The sequence below is a fragment of the Temnothorax americanus genome, unplaced genomic scaffold (genome assembly GCF_048541705.1).
Source record: "Temnothorax americanus isolate GAGA-0224 unplaced genomic scaffold, ASM4854170v1 Scaffold26, whole genome shotgun sequence".
Taxonomy (NCBI): domain Eukaryota; kingdom Metazoa; phylum Arthropoda; class Insecta; order Hymenoptera; family Formicidae; genus Temnothorax; species Temnothorax americanus.
Genome location: NW_027509401.1, coordinates 2,567,150 through 2,590,375, shown reverse-complemented (window position 1 = coordinate 2,590,375; position 23,226 = coordinate 2,567,150). Strand labels below are relative to the sequence as shown.

Here is a 23,226-nt window from a genome sequence, read left to right as displayed (position 1 = left end):
TTTTTTTTGCAATAAATGCTTATACATGTTGAAAAAGATAAATAAACGTGAGATGCAATCGGAATCGAATGATCGAGATGCTGCAGCGCGGTCCTACGAGCGCACGCCTATCACAGAAGTCTTTATTATATACAAGCCCTTTTGGGCTCGCGTCCCGAAGGCGTCGAAACGACGATAAGTCGACGTTAACGTTATTACCGATAAGGGTGCAAACGTGTCCGACTCGCGAACGACGTAACTTAAGGCTCACTGGGCGATGCAAAGCGCACTCGCGTTTGCGACAAGTTGTGCCGACCGATTCGACGATATCGTCGCGAGATTACGATAACGAAATAGCCTTACGGCTACTCGCTGTATTTCGTCCCTATACGTACAAGGATGTCGTATATCGCTCGTCTCCACACGCGCGTTGCTCGCATCCGCGCATTGTACCTCGTTTCTATCGATCGTAAGCAGTCGCATTTCGCTCTCACTTTGTATAAAATTTTATATCTAGCGTTTTAAAATAATATCTCTTATGCAGACGTACTTATGTCAATACCTCTGTATTGCTGCCAAGTATATAAAGTACAGTTACGATCGTATCCACGCGGATAGAACGTGAGATCTGTGACGGGTTCTACTGCGTGAAGTTTAATCCAGGATCGCTGACCCGCGATCACCCGAGATCTGGAAAGTGCGCGTAAATTGTGATTTAATTTTCGAGCGCATCGGCAGCGTTTGCATTCATTCGTTTGGGATTGCGTGCGATCGCGCGGATACGCGAAGAAATATCCGAGAAATACCTTGTATAGATTCCACGTCTGTTCTAACCGCGTCCAGCTAGATATCGATAGGAAGGAGATGCGTTAATTATCACGTCCGGCAGATAACGTCACTCTCGACTGCCGCGTCGATTATGTCGCGAAAGATGCACGATCTATCCTGTCAATCCTGACCTTAAAAGAGCCTCGAGTATACCTCGCGATTATTAAAAATATAACTGTTCAGATATGGAAATGCAATGCATGGACGTTGTTCGCACGTGCTCTAGCTGAAACCCGTATTTATAGACGTTACTTGAATTTCATTTCAAAAGCGTAGAGAGATGAGATATTCAGAGATATGAAAATGATGCGTGAGATCTGAAAGAAACGATGTGACTTTCTTGCATAGTTATTACTGTTGTTAATATAAATTTTTGATATTCACGCGCGATATATGCCTTTATGCAATATACAATTTTTTTATCAATATAAATATTACATTGCGTCTATAAATTATCAATTAAATATGCTACATGATTGCGAAGCCGAACTTAAATTATATGTTCCAACCTTCTTCTGCTTATGTCTACAACATGTGCATATTTAAAAAATCTTTAAGTGTATTGTTTCAGTTTAGCGTATAATTTATCCAATGTTTAATATTAAAATTAAAGGGACGCTGTACGCAGATCTGTCTTACATAATAGTATTTTAAAAACATTTAGGAAGAAGAATCTTTTACATTGTTAAAAATATAACAGAGAAGAGTTAATACATGTGGATAAATATGGATGGATATGGATGAATAAATAAACTGAAAAAAAAAATAAAATTTATTGTTTACCTTCACCCTGAAAATAATAATTAAAGAAATGACATCCACAAATACGTTATTTATCATTTTTTCATAAATCCGTTATCTTAACATAAAATAAAAGTTTCTTATTCACTCACCGACCGATGCGCAGCAATGAAATTGTTGATTACATTCGTTGACTGCGTTCATCTGGAATTCATACAAATAAAAAATTGAAGTTATTTGCGTCTAAAATGATTATTGTATGTACACTTGAAATTTTCTATATTTCTTTTTTCTATATTATGTTCTTCAAGTAAATGTTCAATAAAATAATTATATATATTACATATCATTGTGTAATATTCTCAAATATAAACTTTTGTAGAATTTCTTGCAAAAAATTCTTTCTCTGATTGTTGTTTAAATTATTCAAATAAATGATTTCAATAAACAATCAAACAGATGATAAGAAATGTAAGTAATAAAAATATAATATATCACTAATAATATATTGTATAATTATAACATATACCTAAAGATTACTCCGCTACCGCTCGATTTTCCAAGTTTCCTCCTACTCTTAAGTTGTTAAATTAGTACCGTCATTATTATCCAGTTCCTTGTGCTCGATATTATACTCGTAAATACGCGGCTAATTAGGATCAGACGCAGGCGAACTAATTATCGGAATTGCGCGACGCTTTGAGCGGCACTCCCGGACTTAAAACCGATTAAGATCCGACGAATTTATACGAATTTCGCGATCGAGGATCAAACATTTCGTCGTGTCACGCGATACTTGCTTCAGTAAATAGCATCTTATATAAATGTCGTCTTAACAAGCCTGCATGATCGTTCATTACGGTGGCTAATTAATCGCGCGTGGCTTGTTTATCGTTAAAGCTGTCTATCGTTCGGGAAATAGTCGCGCAATCGTACGAAATAATTCCGTTTGCGAAGACCAATGCGACGATTAACACGCTGAGCGTTTTACCGCGCTGCTCGGCGGTATCGCCGCGCGAATAACAAGATGACGCGTCGTGACTGCGTGCTATAAACTATAAACAAAAAAAAATACAAGCGCGGAATGTCGAGCGCCGCGTGCCAGTCCTACGAAATATTTAACGTATTGCAAAGTGTTGCAAAGTGAATTTACGCTGAATATTCTCAGTTTCCCTTTCGTTTCAAATTAATACACGGTTGGTACATCAAAGACTTTTCGTTGCTCAACTGATTAAATATGGCGTATTACTCCGCGTTATCCGCCCGAAATTATAGACACAGTAAAATCGATATGTGAGAAGCACAAAATCCAACGTAAAATATATTCGAATGCAGACGTTGTTATAGAAATGGTCGTCTTCCATTTATTTATCGCGATAGACAATTGTAACTCTGATTGCCTACTATTTCGAGTTTAAAGCATAAAGCATTTTAAATCATTAAATGGCGTGAGATATACCTGTGCTTCAACATACGTCACCTTGATACGCTCGCGAGCTATCAGTCGCGAGAGCTAGTTAACGAATCGAGCAATCTGATCATCGCTAATTGTATTTGTAGGGAATAATCGCGTTTCGGGAGATAATAAACGCGACGACATACGGAGCGCCTCGTACTATTACTTGCCCGCTCGAGTCTCGCCGCACGAATGACCGACTTCGGCGACACGCAGACAACACACGCGCTACGGCCGCTATGTAGCCGCGAAATACAAACGTTGAGAGTGCCGCGTGCCAATTCTACGAAACATTTAACATATTTCAAAATAAATTTATGTCGGATGTTCCGTTCCCCTTTTATGCCAAATTAATTATTACTACACGGTCGATACGTCACGATTTCTCGTTGCTCAACTGATCCAGCATATTACTCCCATTATCGTTCCAAAATATGATGAGAAATATTATATATTTGTGGATATAAAATGTCGGATATTTTAATAATTAAAAATTAAAACATTATATATTTTTAAAAAAGGTAGGTTATTTAATCGAAATGAGCTTTATTGGCATCGATAAATTTTTCTGAACAATTTTGCGATAAATAAATGCCATTTCTATTAAAAAAAAATCTGTACTTTCAAAATCAAAAAATTGTTTTACGACTCTTTTGACATCACTTTTATTTTAAAAAATTGTGTCTTTCAGAAAATGATCCAAATGTTTGAAAATATAGTAACAAGTAGGCTACAATCGTTTGTAAGGAACATTCATATTAAATCTAACGTTTATTTTAACGAAAAAAAGATACAGCTTTGTCGCGACAAAAAATAAGAACGTTTTATTATTTTTTAATTTAAATTTTCCTGAGAGAATTAAAATTGATATAATTTTAATATATCGAAAATTTTGTGAAAAATTTTGTGGCAACTTAATTTCTGTTTTTTTTTAAATCATGTAATTTTTCTTTTTCTCAAAGATTTGCAAAAAGGTAATAATAAATTAATTTCTTTTTCTAGAAAAAAAAATACATTTTATTTCAAAAGAAAAGATTATATTAAAAGAAAATTCATTTAGTATCGTTATTTTTTAAAATAAAGTAATTAATTTTAATTATTAAAAATTTCATTAATAAAAAAATATACGTAATAATTAAGATTTTCTATTAATAATCAACTTGTCAATATCAGCTGATCTTCACAATTGTGTAATATCTACACGAAGAAACTAGAAGAAGTTAGCAGAGCAGTAAAAAATATTAGCTAGATATCAGACAGCTGCACAAATCAATTAATTATACGAGGTGAAATTAATTTTTCTCAATGACAGAGTAATCTCTCTCGGCGCTCCCTGCACCATGTACGATTAACTGCAGAAACGCATTGCCCGAAATTACAACCATCCGGCTGGAGCATCGAGGATGCTCCGTAGCGTAGAGGCGAGGAGGAAGGAAGAGCGCGATTGTCCTTGACGGAAGGCAGCGATCTCTTCTGCTTTGCTGCAGGCTGGCGTCCGCCCACCAGACGGTCGGCGGGCCCCATGCTCTCCCTGCGGTCCCTTGGACCTCTTTCTCTTCTCCTCCCTCTCTCTCTCTCTCTCTCTCTCAACTCTGGCGTGATAGAAGACGCAGTGAGACAGATAGAACCGGTGGAAGAAGAGGGATGAAGGAAGGGTGCGGGATGAGAGACGGGTCAACTCGTGGGGCCGCTCCCGGAGCAGCGGAGCAGCAGACTCCGGGCCCGTCCGCGCACGGGCCCTCTCGGATGAGAGAAAGAGAGGAGACAGCTCCGTTATTATGCGCACGATATTATTTCTCTCCGTACAGGCCGCGCCGAATTCGACGCGGGGCGATCGCGTGACCGAAAAATAGGAACTCGAAACGCGCTCCGCGCGCTTTACGAGGCACAATTTGCCTAATGGCGCCGGGCCCCGCGCGTTTAACGATCATCATGCGACCGATGCGCTTTTCGCGGTCCCGATATATGTCGGATACTATTGCCGCCGCTGGAAAAGGAAATGAAGAGTATATGTGCGTGCGCGCGGCAAGCGTTTAGCACGTGTGCCTGCAAATCGCGCTTAATGTATCAGCACACGCAAACCTGTTAATATTTTACACATTTTCTCATTACGCGCCGCGCGAGGTTGCTTCTAGTGTCACGCGGAAGTCTCTCGCATTCGTTTTGGCTCATCTTCGATTGTTCTGCTCGCGCAAGCGGCCGTTTTTTGCTTTTCTGAGTCCATGACAGCACAATCTTTCGAAGGATACATCTTCGGAGACGGTTTAAGTCAATTTTCAATCATCTATTTTTTGTTTAATCGAAATGTAGCGTAATATTAGTGGCAATATTGTAAGTGGAAAAAAGTTGAGAAGTATATGTATAACTCTTTGGAAATTTTTTAAATAAATTTTAATTAATATTAATTATTAATTTAATATTAATTAATTTGAATTAATGTTGCAGCGTATGCAGATAGGCGAAAGTATGGGATTACATTTGTGCTGAGACTGCCGAGTACAAACTCGCCTAATTGCACCACTGTTCGAGGGGCCGATCGTGACTCGTGTTTGGTCCGTTGTATACCCACAGCCTCGCTACCTGAGAAACCTCGAGCTCTTTCGATCTTAATTATTATTCCGTTTATTCTCTTCTTAATGCCGGCGATGAGGTGAATCTTGAACATCTCCGAGCGAACCAGGGTGCAAACCTGACTGCATCCGTCCGGGCGATTATCTAGTCATTCGATGAATCATCTGTTTATGGAGCCGCCGTTCATTCGCATCGTTGGCAACGATTATATTCTCCTCTGGCTCTTTATGCGGCAGAAGCGTCTTTACGCCGCGCAACTTCATCTCGTCTCTCCCGTCTCCCGTACCGAGCTTCCAGGTTACATGGCGTTGTGTGTCATTAATGCTTATTATGTAGACTGCAATCATATCGATTTGAGCCCGCGGGACGCGGAAGTCGCGGTATAATTTACATTAACTTGGCGATGATCACGTAGCGATATTACGCGCACGCGCGCGCGCGCGCGCCTAATCTGCAATCTTTCGCGACGGTGGAAATTTCCAATCTTTTGAGAACGTGCCAAATGCGCGACGTTGAATCGCCGCCGGCGAATTAACGTCGGTGCACGCTTTAAGTCGCAAGTCATCGACGTGCACGCTCGGAGAAGCTCGCCGATAGATAGCCCCGCGCTGTACCGACGTCATCGAGAAATCGACGCGACAGCATGGATGTCCCGTTTTTGACGAACGTTACGAAATATGTCGAGATTGCCGGAATCCCGTGATATCCGCGCCAAAAGCTGCATCATCGATAATCCACGATCCTGACGTCATTTCACGAATCGACGTCAAGACGAGACGAAATTCAAGATAGCCGACGTGCAGCAGGTATTACTGATTCTTGAATACGTCATGACTGTCGGCTCTTGACGTTCCACCGAGCGGGTTTTATCATTGATAATCTATGATCCCCGACGTCATCGCGAGCCGCCGTAAAATAAGCTTCGATATCGATTATATTCGATCGCTGCTAAAATATGGCAAGGTCTCGGAAATCACCGGCGCTGCCCTCTTTTATAATCGCAGATATTGAAGATCCAATCGAGAAAGATGGTAGTCAACTTCGCCGTCGAGATTGCAATAATTACAAAGTTATTTATCATTTACAATTGAAAGGTCTCGGCTTAAGCCTCGAAGATACAAATAAATATATATATATATTCGAGACTTATTTTTCAATTAATTTCAAACTACCTTTTACCCGAACTGAACACTTATTTATCGCTCATTTGTCAAGATATTTAATGCCGAAGATTAAACGCTCGAGATGAGGGATGGCTTCGCGGAGCAGGATTCTCGCTGAAGAGAAATCGGGCCCGAATTTATCATGGGGGTACACGACTGGAGGGACATTCTCCCTCGGTGGTTATGCTCTGTATATATTTGACAGGGTCGGTTTTTTCGAGTAATTACACCGTGCCGAGGCATCCGCGAGTCGTTCGCCGCCGCGGGTATACGGTCGACGCGCGGGACGCGGCTAATTTATTTTCGCCGTCGTTGAAAATTAGCGGCGACGTACGGGCGCTCCTTCCTCTCGTCCTCCTCCGGGCGAAGTTGTTCCGGCGCGTCCGCGAGAGTCGAGGGAGATTTATCAAAGTGCGCATCTCTCGCGCAACTCGCAAGTATATTTTTAAGATCGCTTATATCGCCCGTCCATGTACACGGGGTCGCGCGCCGCGACGAAAATTTGTCGTTGCGCCAAAAACCAAAAGTGAACGTCCCCGAGGCCCCCTAAAAATACGCGGGGAGCATTTCCTCCTCGTCGTCTCCGGTCCCTGCACCATTTCCGTCGACTTTCTCGCAAGAAGTGCTTCACCTTCATCCGGTGAACGGTTGTTTTGCACGTGGCGACGTGGTAGGCATTAGCGAGAAACGCGGGATGTGTTCTTAACGTAGAAAAATATGCCGGTCGCTTTAGCTTTCGTGTTTTGGAAGATTTTTATTACTGTCCGTGAAACAATTGTATAACAAATATTTAAAATATCAAAATATTTACCAGACAATATTTACTTAAAATTGTACTTAAACTTCTTGAACTGTTAGATAACATTTGTGAAATATTTCGAAAAGTAAATCCATGAATTATTCAAATCCTTTATGAATTCATGACTGTTTAGCTAGAAAGTATAAAGGCGAAGATATAAGCTGCATAGATCAACGAACAGAATCAGGACTTTCTTCGGAAGGATTGCTAACGATTGTTGGCTCTGAAAGTTCACTGGTCCCTTACAAGCATCGTGTTTTCGATCGGATAGGCACTTCTGCTAGAAACCCGCAGAGACGACGATCGCGAAATGCGAAGCCGCGTGGGAGGGAGCATGGAGCCGGGTCGTTGTTTCTCTCGCAATGCGTTTCGCGGCTGCCTATATCGCGCGCGATTTCATAAGCAAATAGCGGAGCATCGAGAGCGCCGCGCTGGACCAAGTCCGGGTCGTGAATCGAGGATTAATATTGAGCTGGCGCTCAACTTAAACTCGCTCTCGAATGGCCGGCTAAAGGTGACGAAGATATCGCAGAGGAGGGAACGCCGGAGAAATGAATGCAAGGTGAACGCGAAGAGCGGATCGTCCATTATTAATTAGTTGGCGCAATAGGTCGAATCGTGCCGCTCATTGTCGTTCAACGGGGCACGACGCTACTCTATATTAAGGCTGAAATAATATCCGCGACTGGCAGAAGGTTCGCGATCTCCCCCTCGATCAATCCAAGTCTCTCTCCATGGAAATGTCGGCGCCCGTCGTTGGCTGCCAAAGTCGTTACGTCGTTTTATCCTTGAACAGTTCGCTTCGAGTCAATCGCTTTAATATTACGTACACGGGCCTTAGATATTGTTATAAATAACCCGCGTGCTTGAAGCAGCAACTTCCACAATCGATGATATTTATCGCCGTTTCCCGTAAAAATGCTCGAAAATATAACTACAATACGAAGATTAGAGCGATTCTTAGACAGATAATCACGAGGAGAGATGATTATCAGTTATGATTTCTTTAGCTAAAGCGATATGATTGAGTAGTGAAATATCGCCGTAATCAATTGAAGTTGTTGCCGCATTCAGCCTTATTGAATACATTGCTTTAGTAAGTGTTTTAACCTTGGTGGATATAATATTTCAAAATTTATGAGCTTTCATTTTAAATTGCAAAAGGAGAAAATTGCAAAACGAAGAAACTATAAAAAAGATTGTAATGGAGATAACGACATTTGTTGCTTCGCGTGAAAAATGTATACTCTGCAATTCGTACAGTAAAGTTTACTGATATGTAATCGATTTTTCTCGCGCGAGTTTGGACGACGGTGCGTCGGGGACTCGCTGGGACTCGCTGGAACTCGCGCTATATCCGATCAGGAGTGTGGGTGTAGGGTGTCGCAACAGTATTGCCACCATAGTTATGTCTATGCTAGCCCAACTAGTTCCGCGGGGAAAAATTGCGTCTCTTAGTCACAGCTTGCGACACCGGCTCGTGCGGCGCGGCGCGGCGTCCTGCATGAGCGAGCCCAAGTCCGGGGCTTTGCGTGTGCGACCCACTTACCCGAAGACTGAGGTAACTCCGACAGGCATATGCGCCTATGTATGTACCTACGTATTTACGCGTATAAATATAAATATGTATGCATTTTTTTTTAAGGATCTTCGCCGATGATTATTACAGTCGTTAAAACTGAATCTCGACGATCTCTCGTGTGGGAGAAGGCACATTTAGACAAAAAATCGTATGTTCGTTAAATTACGAGACGCTATATCTCTCACAAAATCTTTGACGGAGTACTAGAGCAAAGAAGAAAAATGATTTGTGTACGTCTCTTGGAACAGTTTCATTTACTAAAACCGTTTTTGGATACCAACCAAGACGCATTATTCATTCGGATCAAGATAGTGGAAATTTCTGCGAACTTTAAAAATCTCTTTTTTTCCTTCTACTTTATTTCGCGAAGCTTATCGCTGTTCACAGCAAAGAAAATTATTTCAGCGTTTAATTTAACTTAATTTCTTCGTAAACTAGACCAAAATTAATCTTGATACGGACACGCATACGCTCATTAGCGTAGATTCTACTCTTTTCCCGTGAAAAGCTTCTGCGGAGAGATATTCCTAGAAACGCTGAGGAAAATGCCTCGTTTAATCGTTCGACGAAAACTGCGCAGTTTTTAACGTAAACACGGAGAGCCAAATCCATTACTTCACCCATGATCTATCCCACTTTCCCTCTATCGTTACTATATATTTTAACGTAATCTTATCGTTTTCTGTAAACACCAGTTACTTCACCGCCCATAAATCTTCCTTAATTACATATACCCGTCGCGAATCACTTTATGCTGATACTCAATAAAAGAAAAGAATCGAACGTAATAAGAAAGAGACGTAAACAAAAAATCCGCGCAATCTCGTCGTATCTGGTTTAACTTGATATATACTTTTCCGACGCGCATACGGATCAGCGGCAAGACTCGGTGCAGGCCCGAGATTATTATAAAAGGCAAGTTCATTGTTCCGACCTCTTTCTCCGTCAACTCGCTACGTTTCTATCGTGCTTTCCTCGGGCAATAAATACGCATTTGCCGCTGGTATCGGGCCGCCCCGCTTCGGCACGACTGATTTGTTCGCCGTACTCTTATTGCGCGATTACTAATCGTGCAACAAGAAAGTAATGTAAACACCCCGATAACGTTAATTTATAGTAACCGCGGCCGTTCGCTGCCGATCGAGGATAATTTATGCAACGGCGCATTTATGCGCGCCGCGCGGTGTGTATGTCGCCATACGCGCCAGAGAGACCCACAAAGAGAAGTCGACTATCGTCTCGATAAGGAGGCGAATAAAATCGACGAAGACCGCTCGTTCCACCGACACGGAGCGTAATAGTTTTCGCGTATATACATGCGCGCGCGATAAATTCCGGTGCCGTATGGAGAAAAGGACACACAGATACGCCGAGAGAAGAATAAGGAACCTCCGTTTTGAGCCGTTTCTAATACTCTTTCGAAAGCTCTGAATCACAACGCTCTTACTGTAATTCTTAGAACGTGCCGTTTGTGTGTGCAACGTACGTGCATTTTTAGACAGATGTATAAGTTTCTTACGCCAAACGTTGCAGATAAGAATTATTTAATGGACTTCGGTAACTCTTCTCTTCTCTCTCTCTCTCTCTCTCTCTCTCTCTCTCTCTCTCTCTCTCTCTCTCTCTCTCTCTCTCTCTCTCTCTCTTTTATCGCCATTTCATTAATCTTAGTTGTCGTTTCAGAGACGATTTCAACTCGAATTCTAGCTCGAATATAGAAGTAAAATTAATTACTTGACGACTTGATGATTTTTGTAGCAGTCGTAAAAGAGCTACGACTAGTAGCGACCATACACGCGGCAATCAATTCCAGCAGTTTTAGTGAGTGATTCTCGAATTATATTGCCGGCACCATCTAATTGGCCTAATCGCTTATATTTGTATAATAATTGACTAACGGCGATAAATTATATACTAACCGAAGGACATCGAGTCTCGAGGGAACTTACATGAGATAAATTCTCTCTCCCTCTCTCTTAAATCACTTAATCTACAAACTATCAGCAATTAATGAGTTTCAAGACGACACGGAGGCGCAATTCAGAGTTAAGGTGGCGATACACGAGAATTGCGTGGAGGAAAAACGGCGCATCGATAGTTTTACGATGCGCGCAGCAGCTTATCATTTCATCGGATCGTAGATGGAGGATCCTGGGTATTCTTCCTCTCTCTTTCTTTTTCTAGAGTGCCCCGCGGCGGGGATTACTTCTGTTAGATCCACGGGCCCTTGTCCACTCGTACGCTCCCCGAACCAGAACCGTAGGTAGGTAACTACGCGACGACGTCCGCCTGCCTGCCTCCTCGAGAACTGGTTTCGATCCTCGTAAACGTGGCTGCGCCGAAACTCTTTGCTGCTCGCTTGAATTTTATCGGGGGCGCATAAATCTCCGCGGCAATTCCGTCCGCTTCCACCCGAACCGAAACGTATCCCTTTCATGCTCAATCTCGCATCTAATACGCGTTGGACATTTTCCTCTTTCAACATTTTGCGCAGATCGCAAAATCGATAACGGGTCTCGATTGCGTCGAACGTTTTTCTCAGATTAATTTAATCTTAAAATTTGAAACCGATACGAATAGAAAGTTAACCATAAAGTTCTCGCAGCTGATAATAATAATGCACGAAGCAGCTGTGTTTTCTTAGATATGATTTATCTTCCCTGCGTGTGCGCGCGCGCGCGCGTTTATCTGGTAGCTTACTTAATTATACGATTAAAGCGTTAACCATTCGATTTTATTTATTATTACCACAGTTTCTCTGCGTCGTGTCTGATCTATCTTTTCATCTCCTTCACGTGACAGCCTCTGTAATTAGTGATTTTACGATTTTTTAGTCGATTCCAAGAAATTCTATAAATCAAACCAAATTGGGAAACACCGGTACACCGCACCGCCGGTAGTAATGAGTAGCGGACCCGATCGGTTGCATACGTGTCGCAAGTCGCAAATGTCGATTACGAAAACTCCCGCGAGACCGGAGAGAGCAATAATATATTTCTCGGAAGGTATCCCACACTTCGGAACACAGTTGATAATTACGACCGCTCGAAAGATTGCGTTGGGTCAGTGAGCGTTGCGCGCGTATAATCTGCAACGCCGCTACAACGAGAACGTGGAAACGAGACGACGTACCGCTTTACGATGACCGTAACGCACCTTCGACAGAAAAGAATGACAAATTATTATTTATTCATCCTAGAATTGTATAGGATCGCTGCAAACGTATCTAATAATCAACCGTCCAATCAGATAAACGGTCTAAATATTACGTCTACCGTTTTCAACTGCGTTCTGTCACGCGGAGATAGAAAAATTGAAAGAGACTAGGGAATGACCGATTGATGTTTTGAAAGCTGTAACCTAACGGGGATCTTTTCAGGATTGATCGGGCCCGTAAAATCTGTCGTGCGTCTACGAGATTCGTTCCGGAGGAACTCTTGAAGCGTATACTCAAGCGATTAGTGTTAGTGCGCGTGTCGTTATTCTCGACGTGTTCGCCAACCTCGACGACGGATATTTGGTGTGCTGGACGGATTAACCCGGAGAAAGCTCGTTCTAGGAGCGCGAGTTTAAAACGGTACTTACGTATCTCTCGTGCGCGCGGTGGCACATTTTTGGCACGCGACTCGCTCGCATCTGCCCGCGCCGCGCCGCGGAGCACTCCCGCGGAAAATCGAATATCTCGTTTTGCGGGGACGTATTTAGTCCAAGAGCGAGCGCCGCTCCTTTTTTTCGATATAAGCGCGCCGCCGCTCGCGGGGCGCGGCGACGTTTAGCCCTGGATGCTGTGGCACTTGCAATCACTTGCATTTAAACTGTGTTTTCTACCTCACAAAAGATCGTATGTACAATCTTCATTATCTATTGTTATTCTATTATACTGTATACGTATATTAGTGTAATTTTTATATATAATAATAATCAGATATATCTGGAGTGATACACCTAAAGTTTTTTTCTAACGGTTCGCCTTCTCTAAAAAATATTTATAAAAATAATATAACAAGAAAAATTATAATAGGATTAAAAAAAAAAAATAAAAAAAATAAAAAACAGAAATTCTTTCGAGTCGCAGTCGGACGTATGGATATGCACTCGGAGGTCTGTGTAACGTGCACGATTCTCGCATAGTAATTGTTATATTAAAATCAATCCGTCGAATTAAAGCAATGATCCGTGTCGTTCCTACTACTACTTCTCGATAGAATGTTTCTATCTAGTTTTATTACGTGACAAGTCTGACTGTTGTAAAACGTTAAATCATTATGCCCCGCGTTACACAGAGAGCCCCTAAACATTCTTTCGTTTCTTGAGACTGTAAATCCGCCAGTGGACTGCACGGTCCGATAAACCTTGCTGCAAAGCATACAAGTCGAGTTCGAGCAATGGAAGATGTCCGCGGGTACGTATATACATATACGCACCCTACCTGCCTCATTAGGCGTCAACAATGGCATAACAAATCACGGAGATTACAATCTCGTCTACCCGGCCGCGTTCGGCAGACCGACCGGCCGAGTAATGCGTTTATAATTATTTTAAATCACATTTTTTCTTCTCCCTCCCTACCCGGGCCTTCATTCCGCCTCGTTCGAAGTACCGCCGCTTCCGCCCTCCGTGTTCGCCTCCTCCTCCACCTCCCTTCAATTCAACGCGATTTCCTCTCTCCTTCTCTCTTCCTCTCTTCCTTCTCTCGTTCTCCACCTCGTACGGTCGTGCTTCGAATATAAGCATACCCCCGCTCGTAATTTTATGCGCCGCCAGCGCAGATTTTTAAATGATATGGAAGAGACGGAGAGTACGAGTATAAAGTGCGAAACGCGTGCCTGATGTTGTATGCTTTAACCGTGCTGCTGCGTTTATGTCACGGGCGTAGCTATTATGTAGCAGGATTATGAGAAGCGTATAAGGGGGCCTGCAAGTTCATTCCTCCTTTTCCCAGAGCGCAGAAGGAGGAAAGCGCGGTGCCGTGTGATGGATTTGATATATGCAGAGCCTCGAGCGTGAAAAATTAATGGATAAAGGAAACCGCTTGAAATTTTGATTATTAAGGAAAGGACTGTTTAATCATTAACGTTTACAATTAATATAAAGTATAGCGATACTAAAGAATAATATCGCTAAATAGAAAATAGAAAATATTTAAGATGAATATCGAGAAATATTCTCGAGAAATGAGCTGTTCAGCAATAACGTAGCAGAATAGTTAAAATTAGGAAACAGATAGACGCGCGAAAGAGAAAGGGAGACACAGAAATGGAAAGCAATCGCTCGGAAAAACTTTGGGCTTTCGGTTTTCCGGGTCCTTCCTCAATAAAGAATTCTCCATTGACATTATCAAATTTGGGAGCATATGTAGCGATCGGAAATCATGGCCGGTGGCGCAATGCGGTCGCGACGAGACGCCGCCGCCGCCGCGCCGGCCGGCGATTCCGATCATAAGGGGAATCACAGGCCAATAAATATTCCATAATTTATTGGCAAGGCCGCGACGCGCCGTTCCTTCGTTCGGCCGGAATCAAAGCGTTTCGGGTGTTGTCAGCGCGGGACGGCGCGCAGGAAACCTCAAAGAAAACCGCTTCCACTACGGGTTCTCCAGGTAGCCCCGGCCGCGCCGCCGCGCCGGCCGTGTGTGTCCTGCGAGACGTCCACCGAGATTCCAATCAACGAGTTTTTGCGTCACGGTCCCCGGCGAAAACCGGCTGTAATCTCGCGTGGATATGGGCCGAGCCACCGTTTCTAAACAGATCGCGCGCGTTAATCGATCGTACGTGGCACGCGCGATCGATCGCCGATCAATTAACGCGTGCGCGCGCAGTCGCAGCAATTAATCGTCGAGCGTGCGAATTTCTTTCGTCGGTACTTCTTTAATATATCCCTATCGGAAAGGCTCGAATTTATCGCGTAACGTCTTTCACAGCGTAATACATCAAAGAAGCTTTCTTTCAGTAGAGCTACAGTACACGTGGTTACGGTACTTTGCTCAAGCCATAGAGTCGCGATTATGGGAAAGCTATCGTCCTTCGGCTGCATGATAGTGCAGTAACACACACACATTTGTTAGAACTCGGAGAATATCAGGCAGGTGACGTTAAAAAAGGCGAAGCCGGAGCGTAATGAGCTTATGTGGGAAAGGTTGCCGAGAAAGTCAGCGCTTATAAGTGCATTATCGACGTAGGCTCTCCCTCGCCCCCCACCTCTCCCCTGTCCGTCCTCCCTCGGCCCGAGGGGCGACGCCGATGTAGGCGTGCAACAACGCGCAAGAAGCGGTGAATTTCTAATTCAACGTGGACTGACGTAAGCCTTCTAATGGTTTCATTACATACGCATGATAAGGTCGCATTAGCCGTCAGCTCGTGCGAGGCAATGCTTGGGAAGAGCGTGAGCAACAACACTTCAGCACGTACGGAGAGCACACCACCTGACGTTCAATCTTCGCGAGATTTTCCTAACGGATGATCCCCGTTCGGAATTAATGCGTGGGCGACTGGACGTGGTCGATAAAGCCATTCGTAAGTGCCGAACGATCATTAATATAACTGTATCAGGCATTATGCCAGATAATGACGCTACTCGATATGCAAGAAAGAAAAGAGAAATTGAAAAATAGAAGGAAAGGAATGGGAATCTCTTGGCTGCAGTTATATGGTGCGGTTGCGAAAGAGCTATAATATTCATCTGTATAATATTTCCAAAACATGAGTCAACTTCTTAATTTAATAAACTATTACAAAATCTTAATAATTAATATATAAATGCATACTGAAAACCCAGTTTAAATTAAAAACTAATTCAACAGAAAAATTTCGTTCATTCCCGTGGTAGCTAATAAAACAGTGGTTATATTTGTTTTACGTGCGGAACATGAGGATGGGCTTCGTAAGTTATGTTGGTGTTTGAAATATTGGACCAACGGTACATTTTGACGTATGTGCCGCGATCGTAGATATTGTGTATCAGCCCAACGACTTTTCTCGCCAAAAGCGCGCAAAGACGAGACATGAGAAAGTACCAGACGGTATACACGGTGTCGCACTAGTAACGTGGCTGTGGTCCAGCTCTTCCGGAATCTCATCCGGGACTCCGAACATGGCGCAAGTATCGCGACCGAAAGCTATTACTCGCTCGGCTTATCTCGCGGGCTCTTAGTCGGGTCACGTTCGCCGCGCCGCGACGAAAAGCGCTTCCTACCGAAAAGTATCCCGCGACAAAATGGAGCGGGTTATCTACCCGGCGGAGAGAAAGAGGGCGAGCAGGAGGAAAAAGGGATCCGGGATGGCCGGCTCTCTAGTCTCTCGAACACGTGCCTCCGTAACACGCCCGCCGCAAACAAATGGGCTCATGACGTGTCAGGTAATTTTTCAGGACCCGTTAGACTTAGGGCGCGAAGACGGAAAGCTTATTTGACGTCTTTCTTAGATTTAACATTCGAGCACGCGAACTATATATCGAGGTAGATACGCGGCCGTGTGTGGGCGAATGAAAGAGCGCATTTCCTGTACGAGAGACTTTTTGCCCGCGTGCCTCTTAGCGCGCATTTACATCGCTAAGCGCGGTTGCAAGTCATGATCCGTCTCTTAATATAATTAATTTTTCATTGGCGCTTGTTGCCTATCGTTTAATAGATAATACATTTTACATCCCAAATGGTAATCATTTTTCTCATTTCTTATAGTTAGAAAAATATAAAATACTTTTTTGATAATTTCAGATAACAATTAACAAATAATAACAGTTTTCCCGATATCGTTATATTACGCGAAAAGCGCGAGTTTTCATCTTACGTCTGATTATTTTAAGATTTCGAATCTAAGACTTCTAATCGTGCACGGCTTATCAAGAGACACGGTAGTGTCTCGCGCCAAGTACGCGCGAAGCGAGACGCACCGTGACTCTTTTACGCGAACGCATGAGTTGCGAGTATCCGAGATTTTGAGATCTCAATAACGAGTGAACGGATCAACTTCTAAGTAGGTTCGATCGATAGCTTGGGGTTTGATTTATAAATAAGAGTCTTTTTTTTTTGTTACGTGCCCTACGAGCGAAGATATTGCAATGCAAAAACCAAATGTGGAAAATTTTTTTTTAAGAAACGTCCACGTCGGACAAAAATGGCGGCTGGTGTGTCACTTTCCCATTTTTGACACAAGAGTGCACTCGTGCACTGTCGCAGTGCGTGACAGTTTTTTACAACCTAGAAAAGGATAAGTGTAAGTGTGTGATAGTCGTGACCGTTGCCCCGTCGTGACAGATAGTGAAATATATATAAGTATTGACCGTAAAGAGCTGATGCCGAGAGATCTTTAAGAAGGAAGGTGTATCTACAAAATCGTACAAACACGTACGTATATGCTGCCTTGTAAAAGTAGACTTGTAAAAACATGCAGTTGTCAAACTGTATGTTTACGCGAGCGTTACTTCTGTAGTAACTTACGATAATTTATGCCGGGATTACGATGAATTTAACGTAACGGGACGCGACGGACGCGAAGTAACGTAACGTGAACTTAAGAAATTACGATCGCCGTAATTTAAAGATAACCTTAATCTTAACCTTCTATTCATACCAAGCTGTCAAATCATTTCTGAAATGCACGCTGCTTCACGTTACGGCGATCGTAATTTCTTAAGTTCACGTTACGTTACTTCGCGTCCGTCGCGTCCCGTTACGTTAAATTCATCGTAATCCCGGCATTACTCGTTTACGCGGGATGAATTATCATAAGTTGCTACATAATCTCCATTTACGTGGAGGAATTATCGTATAAGTTACTACGGAAGTAAAACGCTCGCGTAAACATAGTATACGTGACAGATAGTGTGTGTGTGTGTGTGTGTACTACGTTTACGCGAGTGTTACTTCTGTAGTAACTTACGATAATTTACTCGTTTACGCGGAGTAAATTATCGTAAGTTACTACAAAATCCCGTTTACGCGAAGGAATTATCGTAAGTTACTACAGAAGTAACGTTCGCGTAAACGTAGTGTGTGTGTGTGTGTGTGTGTGTGTGTGTGTAATTAAAATTATTTATATTTATATTATACATGTATATAATTTATTTAGTATTTATAGGATGATCTCTCGGCAGCAGGACGAGAAAAGCGGAAAAGCGACAACAATATTTCGATAGATTCGATAGATCGTATGGATGACATGCCCTTTTTAGAAGAGGATGTAGGCCAGTCATATTAGACATCGAACCTTCCAATTACTCTTTTCAGGTTCCAACTACCATGAATCGCTTTAATTTAAGGTGCTGTAAGTGGGATTAATTTTGCTTCGCATAATTAATGCGCATTAAAATGTTATTAACAATATTATCAACAAAAAACGCAATTTTTTTTATTTTTTCTCAAATATCTCGAAAACTAAGCAAGATAGGGTAATTAATTATACGTACCTTTTTTGTAGAGCGTAAAATTATCTACAATAATGATCTGAACAACATTTATCGTCAAGTCAGTCGTTTAGCTTGCACGCGCCGTCAAAGTCCGAGACTCGGATCTCGAAAACCCTCGATTTCATCGTTTTTTGATGTTGCGTCGGTGATTTTTTTCAGTCATTTAAAATGGAATTAAAAATTTCCAAAAAATCACACATTATCTGAGAACTACAAAGAATATTTTTCAGGGTGTAACCGATTTTTTAGACCCTTTTTCTTTAGTTTGTTCTATGTAAGCAAAAAATTTTGATTTTTTGGATTACTCTTAATTTTTTGCTGTTTTCAGACCTTAGAATTTATTTGAGACAAATTTTATCGTATGCATCTTGTTGTGGACGAAATTTGCAAGAAAAAAGGACCCTTGTATTTTCTTCGTACGACGAACGCTGATTTTTTTATTCACGCGCAAAGTTATCTAATATTGCGCATAGGTCGGATAACACTTGTTTTACACTAAAATAATTATTTTTTATTAAAATTTACGTAATTTTTCGCATTATTATTGAACCATATTGCAAAGCCGTTTTCAACACATTTTCTCATGTTTACTTATTTATTAACAAATTGTTTATTTAAAAATTATTATAAACAATTAGAAAAACATGTTATAATCGTTGTACTCGTCGTCTCATATCAACTCGAAAAATGTTTTTGAAAAATTTATTCATATTATTTATAACATTTATTCAAACATACAGGCAGTGCACCTTTGACTATTTTCCACACCACCTCTGAGGTAAAGTCAATGGTGCGTTTTTTTCCTTAAAAAAAAACCCCCCGAATTTACTGAAAAACGTACGACTTTTTGACGATCTTGAGGCAAATGTTAATATTCATCAACATCTGCGTGTTGGATAATTTTAGTATCCAAGAAATGTCAAAATAATTATCACATAGAAAGGACATATATTCAATGCTTGTGGATTAGGCCTACAGGGAAAACCACAAAAAACGCACCATTGCATTGGCTCAGAGATGGTGCGAAAAATAATCAAAAGATGCACTGCATGTTTGAATAAAAATGTTATAAATAACATGAATAAATTTTTAAAAACATTTTTTAAGTTGAAATAAGACGACGAGTACAACAAATATAACATGTTTTTCTAATTGTTTATAATATTTTTTAAAAAATCAATTCGTTAATAATTAAATAAACATGACAGATGGTGTTAAAAACGGCTTTGCACGATGGTTCAATAATAATGCGAAAAATTACGTAAATTTTAATAAAAAATAATTATTTTAGTGTAAAACAAGCGTTATCCGACCTATGCGCAATATTAGATAACTTTGCGCGTGAATAAAAAAATCAGCGTTCGTCGTACGAAGAAAATACAAGGGTCCTTTTTTGTTGCAAATTTCGTCCACAACAAGATGCATACGATAAAATTCGTCTCAAATAAATTTTAAGGCCTGAAAACAGCGAAAAACTAAGAGTAGTCCAAAAAATCAAAATTTTTTGCTTACATAGCTACAAACTAAAGAAAAAAGGTCTAAAAAATCGGTTACACCCTGAAAAGTATTCTTTGTAGTTCTCAGATGATGTGTGTTTTTTGGGGAATTTTTAATTTTATTTTAAATGACTGAAAAAAATCACCGACGCAACATCAAAAACTGATGAAATCGAGGGTTTTCGAGATCCGAGTCTCGGACTTTGACGGCGCGTGCAAGCTATACGACTGACTTGACAATAAATGTTGTTCAGATCATTATTGTAGATAATTTTACGCTCTACAAAAAGGTACGTATAGTTAGTTACCCTATCTTGCTTATAGTTTTCGAGATATTTGAATAAAAAAATAAAAAATAAAAAAAATAAAAAAAATCGCGTTTTTTGTTGATAATATTGTTAATAACTTTTTAATGCGCATTAATTATGCGAAGCAAAATTTACTTACAACACTTACAACACCTTAAATCAAAGCGATTCATGGTGGTTGCAACCTGAAAAGAGTGATTGGAAGGTTACCCCTCTAAATTAGTCTAATATGACTGGCCTAATGCGTAACACTACAAAACGCATGATATCAGTACAAAATTACCTTTTTCAAAAAAGGTAAAAAAAGGGCGCCAAGTACACGCGTGGTTGTTACCTCGAAAAAAAAACCCAAGTGGTAGTATTATTAATTTTATTCAAAAATAAATAAAATCTATTCTAACCTAGGTGGTAGTAGCTTTAATTTTTTTAAACAAAATTATTAAATTACAAAATTGTTACTTTATTTAATCCAAGTGATATCTACTTCAAAAAAGCCTAAATAACAAGTAGTATCTATTAAAAAAAAAAAAAAAAAAAAAAAAAATGTGAAATCTTTTAATACTGCGCCAATTACAATTACAAAGAGAATATATACCTAAAATAAAAACCAAGTGGTATGTATCTTTGTATTCCTGAGAGTCTTTCTATCAACCCAAGTGGTAATATAATAGTTTTAATTCTCCTTGATAAAATTATAATATTACAAAGAATTATTTTAATCACAAAAAATTAAAGAGGTAACATTATAAAATAAAAATATTTAATTAAAATAAAATAAATAAATTTTTCTTGTAAAAAACTTGGCGCTGCTTTGTCCAAGGTCAACCTAGACAAACTTGCATAGGTGCATATAAGCATATGCATAAAGAGATGGATTGGTCTATTTCCTTTTGCACATATACATATAAACCAATTAATTTCTTATGTTTATGCGCTATGCAAATTTGTCTGGATAAGAGCCTCCGCACAAGACTCTCGTATGATATCGTAGCGTAACGTAACGTGGATTAACGCACAAGAAACGTATCGGTTAGAGCCTCCGCACAAAATTTTTGTATGGTAACGTAACGTAGATCAACGCACAAGAAACGTATTGACGTATAAAGCGTCATGTGCGTTTCTTGTGCGTTGACCCACGTTTAGTTACACTACGTTGCCATACGAAAGTCTTGTGCAAAGGTTCTAAACCTTAAAAAAGCAGCGCCAAGCTTTTTACAAGAAAAATTTATTTATTTTATTTTAATTAAATATTTTTATTTTATAATGTTACCTCTTTAATTTTTTGTGATTAAAATAATTCTTTGTAATATTATAATTTTATCAAGGAGAATTAAAACTATTATATTACCACTTGGGTTGATAGAAAGACTCTCAGGAATACAAAGATACATACCACTTGGTTTTTATTTTAGGTATATATTCTCTTTGTAATTGTAATTGGCGCAGTATTAAAAGATTTCACATTTTTTTTTTTTTTTTTTTTTTTTTTTTAATAGATACTACTTGTTATTTAGGCTTTTTTGAAGTAGATATCACTTGGATTAAATAAAGTAACAATTTTGTAATTTAATAATTTTGTTTAAAAAAATTAAAGCTACTACCACCTAGGTTAGAATAGATTTTATTTATTTTTGAATAAAATTAATAATACTACCACTTGGGTTTTTTTTTCGAGGTAACAACCACGCGTGTACTTGGCGCCCTTTTTTTACCTTTTTTGAAATCTCCAAGACACGAGAGTATTCTATGTGCAAGGGGACTCTCGAGTAACATCGTTCGCGGACGTTCACTTTACTTCTTGCCCTTGCTGGCCACGTCGAGCTAGCGCGCGATATTTTGATCCGCCGTGGTATCAGCGCTCTACCGCGCGAGGTGATATCGCAATGATATCGCTTTCGTCGTTGCTTGAGTCGGCTATATTTCGAGGTACCCGGTAGTCGAGGCCATAAGGGGCATTACGCGTCGCAACCGGTGTCTTCGTCGATCGTCACATGTGGAAAGGTGCTTTTGTGCCGGACTCCGATAACGCTTCCCTGGAAGCGGCCAACGTTATCAACGCGGAACCCCGCACACTTTCGCTATCTTGCAAGATAACGCCGGGGATCATACGGGGAAAGGGAATGCCGGGTTGCATTGGCTTTCGCAACTGGACTTCCCTAAAATTCCGATCTGATGAAAGATACGACGGTAAATTGCGCGCAACCGGGATCATTTTAATCCTTTTTTGGTTTAATCGCACGTTATGTCCGCGCTTCCGTTATCTCTCGAGATAACGACGAGATCGTGCGGGGAAAAGGAAATATCGGTTGCATCATTTATTGCAAGCGCGCGCAATTTCCCTAAAACTCTACTGACAGAAGATTAATTTTCTCATTACCGATAATTTGATTATTTACAGATTGCGATCGCATACGTGAACCTTATCCATTATCCTTGTGTGCTTATCGAATAAGTTTTGCTTCATCCTACATGTGTACACTTTCTTCTTGGAATGAATGCGCAGATTCGCTTACGTACTGATTGCGAGGGACTTTGCTATATATTGTATATATACATATACTAATCTATATACTCAATATTGCACTATCTGTCTCATACTTTCTCATTCAAGGCGATATGTTCTATTATGTTCTATCACTCGAGAAGGGTGCGTTCCTTTGATTTTAATAACATGTGCTTGGAACGCGTTTTATAGCTAATATCTATCATCGATCGCGATAACTTTGGTCTTTTTATGCGCTGACTTACCCTCATATATATCATAAAAAATTTGAAGAGAGCTTTAGAAAATTGAAGCTGAATCGTACGGACAGAGATAGAGAGGCGTGTGCCCCTAACGAGGCCGGGCGCTAACATTCAATCTCCGTCGCGCCTTTCCGTGATCGGCATTACCGCGTAAACGAG

The 23,226-nt window shown here is 40.7% G+C and overlaps 1 long non-coding RNA gene across 1 annotated transcript in view; it reads right to left on the bottom strand.

Annotated features, from left to right (window-relative positions):
• LOC143899153 (uncharacterized) overlaps positions 1-23,226 on the bottom strand; it is a 289,478-nt gene that overhangs the window by 37,082 nt on the left and 229,170 nt on the right. The window contains exon 11 of the long non-coding RNA XR_013257403.1: positions 1,701-1,752. This is a non-coding gene — a long non-coding RNA (uncharacterized LOC143899153). The remainder of the gene's footprint in view (positions 1-1,700; positions 1,753-23,226) is intronic.